Source organism: Amblyraja radiata, chromosome 30 (genome assembly GCF_010909765.2).
Source record: "Amblyraja radiata isolate CabotCenter1 chromosome 30, sAmbRad1.1.pri, whole genome shotgun sequence".
In the NCBI taxonomy this organism is placed as follows: domain Eukaryota; kingdom Metazoa; phylum Chordata; class Chondrichthyes; order Rajiformes; family Rajidae; genus Amblyraja; species Amblyraja radiata.
The window spans coordinates 2,155,313-2,159,885 of record NC_045985.1 but is presented as its reverse complement, the minus strand read 5'-3'; positions in this window follow the sequence as shown (position 1 = coordinate 2,159,885).

Below are 4,573 nucleotides of genomic sequence, written 5' to 3'. Positions count from 1 at the left end.
TGCCCCCATAGTCCACACCCTCGAACAGACCGATCTCCGGGTTCACCAGCTCCTCGTTCACCAGCCGCAGCGAGCTAATGTTCTGGTTGAACTTGCCCAGGGACTTGTGGTCGCCGGGCCCCAAGATCAAGAACTCGCCCTTGAAGTCGGTTCCCATGTAGCGGGGGCATTTGTGATGTCAGTGGAAGCTGCCTGGAGTATCTGTGTGTGTTTCAAAGGGCGGCGTTTTGACTTTTATTGTTTTTTTAATGTAATGATAGATAACGTGAAATATAACATGAAATGGTTTCAGGATCGGTGCTACTCAATCAGTTCTCTTTTATCTCATCCATAATGGCTCTGGTGATCACAACAACATATTTTGCTGCATCCGTCTTCATTGTATTTTTTTGGTCTGGGGACGTACAGAGGCAACACTTGTACTGTGTAACTCATTATATCTTGAGTTTGTGTATTATGCATCTGATTCCCACAGTGACACGAGTGTCCGTCTGTCTATCTAGTGCACAAGCGGCTTGTACAGCTGACGGCTTTCTTTGTATTCTTCCAGCTACTCAGCTTGTTCACCTTGTTGTCTACATCACTCTTGTGTATTGTTGATCCAGGTCAGTATCCCAATTGACATCTGGACCTGTTACTTGTCAAATACACCAGGGGGCAATGTCCATACAGTCATGAAGATATTACATAGAAACATAGAAAATAGCTGCAGGAGTGGGCCATTCGGCCCTTCGAGCCTGCACCGTCATTCAATATGATCATGGCTGATCATCCAACTCAGTATCCTGTACCTGCCTTCTCTCCATACCCCCTGATCCCTTTAGCCACAAGGGCCACATCTAACTCCCTCTTAAATATAGCCAATGGACTGGCCTCAACCAAAGATCCTAGAGCGGAGAGGGGGTGCGCGGCCCGGGGAGAGGGGGCGCGGCCCGGGGCAGCGGGGAGAGGGGCATAGGAGGGGGGTAGGTGTGTGTTATGTGATTATATACATTTATATCACATTCATGTATGTGTGTTTATAAACATTTTATTCTTTAACAAGAATTAACAGAAGTATGAACTGACAGAATTATGAATCTAACCCTATATCACGCACAAACACTGTTCCCCCGCAACATTGATTACACTGCGAGTCGGGTCGGGTCAGGTAGGCTCCGGTTACTAAAATGGGCGGGGAATAATGCCCAGGATCCCCTCCGTAGCTACTACACGTCAGCCCATTGTATTTCGCAGGAGTGGCCTATCTTGCTCTGCTATAAGATCTTTGGCCTCAACTACCTTCTGTGGCAGAGAATTCCATGGATTCACCACTCTCTGTGTGAAAACTGTTTTCCTCATCTCGGTCCTAAAAGATTTCCCCCTTATCCTTAAACTGTGACCCCTTGATCTGGACTTCCCCAACATCGGGAACAATCTTGGGGAAGTCCAGAACAAGGGGTCACATTACAACAATGAACACAAGCTCAATAGAGCAGAATGTGGCAAGGTTGTAATGTAATATGAAATAGTGCACAAAAAAGAATGACAGTAACAGAATGAGGTCAAGTTATCCACTGTTACGCTGATGACACCCAGATCTACCTTGGCACCAAATCCCCCTACAACCCCCCCTCTCCCATATCAACTCCTGTTTGTCAGCTATAAAAACCTGGATGCAACTTAATTTCCTCAAACTCAACAGCGATAAGACAGAATTCCTCCTCATAGGCTCCAAAGCCACACTCAGCAAAATCAATAACCCCACTCTCACGATGGACGGCACCACTGTCTCCCCATCTCTCCAGGCCCGCAACCTTGGCGTGATCTTTGATTCCACCCTCTCCCTTGAGCCTCACATCCGCCATGTCATTAAAACATCCTTCTTTCACCTCCGCAACATCGCCAAACTCAGACCCTCTCTCACACCGCCTGCTGCTGAAAGACTCATCCATGCCTTCATCTCCTCCCGACTGGACTATTGCAACACTTCTCCTTGGCATCAGCTCCACCTACATCAACCGACTCCAACTGGTCCAGAACGCAGCCGCCCGACTCATCACCCACACCAAATCCTGGCATCACATCACTCCAGTCCTCAAACAACTTCACTGGCTTCCCATCTCCCACCGGATCACCTACAAAATCCTGATCCTCACCTACAAAGCCCTCCACTATCTGCCCCCCCCCCCCCCCGTGCCTCCTCTCCCCCTACCAACCCTCACGGTCCCTCAGATCCACATCAGCCGGTCTCCTCTCCATCCACAAGTCCAACCTCCGCAGTTTTGGGGACAGAGCCTTCTCCAGGGCAGCTCCCAGGCTCTGGAACTCCCTCCCCCAACTGATCCGCTATTCCGTGTCCCTCACCATCTTCCAGTCCCGCCTCAAGACCCATCTCTTCACCTCTGCCTATCCTTAGCCCCACGTCCCCCTCCCTTTTTCATCTGTGCATTAATTGCCTCATACTGTGTTTTGTATTGAATTCTGCATTTACTTTGTGTACTAGTCATGTCTCTACTATTTATTTAATTCCCCTTACATGTTTTTCCTCTACCTGCTAAATTTTTGTAAGGTGTCCTTGAGACTCTTGAAAGGCGCCCATAAATAAAATGTATTATTATTATTATTAAGAGTACACGGCAGCCCTGTAGGAACAATACGTTCAGGAGTCTGACAGACACGAGAAGAAGCTGTATTTATGTCTGGATATCTGGGCTTTCAAGCTTCTGTATCTTCAGAAGGTAGAAAAGAGAAAAGGGCATGGTCAATGTGACAGGATCCTTGATAATATTTCCTGTCTTACTAATGCCCCTGTCCCACTTAGGAAACCTGAACGGAAACCTCTGGAGACTTTGCGCCCCACCCAAGGTTTCGGTGCGGTTCCCGGAGGCTTTTGTCAGTCTCCCTACCTGCTTCCACTACCTGCAGCCTCCGGCAACCACCTGCAACCTCCGGGAACCGCACGGAAACCTTGGATGAAGTCTCCAGAGGTTTCCGTTCAGGTTTCCTAAGTGGGACAGGGGCATAAAGCAACGTACCACGCAAATGAAGTGCCAAGCCTGTGTTAGACTGGACAGTGAACATTACCCTCTGCAGGTTCATGTGGTAAATAGCAGAGCAGTCGATGTGCCAGGCTGCGATGCATCCCGTTAGAATGCTTTCTGTTGCACACCTGTACTAGTTCGTAGGAACTAAATCCCCATAGACTCATTTTACCTGCAGACAAATTACAACAGTGTCTATATTAAAATTCTCATATCCGTCCCATTTCATGCCCAATATCAGGGAAGAGCTGAAACAACTGCGATGCGTTGATCATGAAAAGCAAACTGTTCTGTCATGTGGTTCATATTTTTCACACACGTTTTGATTTCCCTTTCTAGAGTTCCTCATCGCGGACAGAATTATCGAAGGCTTTGGATATTTAATGGTGGTAGCAATGATGGTTTATATTCTCCTGGTTTACTTGCATCCTGAAACAAAACTCCAAAGATCGTTTTTTGATTAAGAAGAGTAAGGTTAAACAATTATGTTTTAATATTTTTGTCGATACTCTTCTCCAACTTGTATCATGTTGGAATATTTTGCTACTGAAATTGCAGGCAGGAGCCCAACATTCTGGATGACCTCACTGTTCTTGGATGAAATATTTAATTTGCTGCACGAGTTTGAAAAAATCCTTGGATTTTATTATTTTGATCACTCATGTCAGGATATTGTGGATGACCAATGTCAAACATTGAGCAATAAATCTCCAAGACAGGATGATGTGTGGTCAGTAGGATGTTGAGGACAGTTTCCAATGAAGCTGTTCATGAGGCCATAAGTCATAGGAGCAGAATTAGGCCATTCGACCCATCAAGTCTATTCTGCCATTCAATCATGGCTCATCTATCTCTCCCTCTTAACCCCATTCTCCTGCCTTCTCCCCATAACCTCTGATATCGTCCAAACCAAGAATATCTATCTCTGCCTTAAATGTAACAATTGACTTGGTTTCAATGGCCTTCTGTGGCAAAGGATCCCACAGATTCACCACCCTCTGATGAAATAAATTCCTCCTCACCTCCTTCTTAAAGGACCATCCTTTAATTCTGAGGCGATGACCAATAATCCTAGACACACTCTCTAGTGAATAATTCCTCTCCACACCCACTCAATCCAAGCCTTTCATTACTCGATACATTTCAATGAGGACCCATTCATCCTTCTAAACTCCAGCGAGTGCAGGCCCAGTGCTGTCAAACGCTCATCATAGGTTAACCCACTCATTTCTGAGACGATGCTTGTAAAGCTCCTCTGGACCCTCTCCAGAGCCAGTAAACCCTTCCTCCAATATGGTGCCCAAAATTGTTCACAAAACTCCAAATGCGGCCTGACCAGCGCCCTATAGCGCCTCAGCATTACATCCCTGTTCTTGTCTTTCTCCATAGTAGAGCTGATGATGATTGTAATATTGCATCGTAGGCTGAATATTGTAGTAGGGTGATCTGGGAGGGATGGACATCCACTCCACTGCTGAAAGTCCAAGCCAGATGACTTCCAAGCATTTACAATTGTCCTCTGGGCTGGCCTCCTACAGAGGGCGTGGACA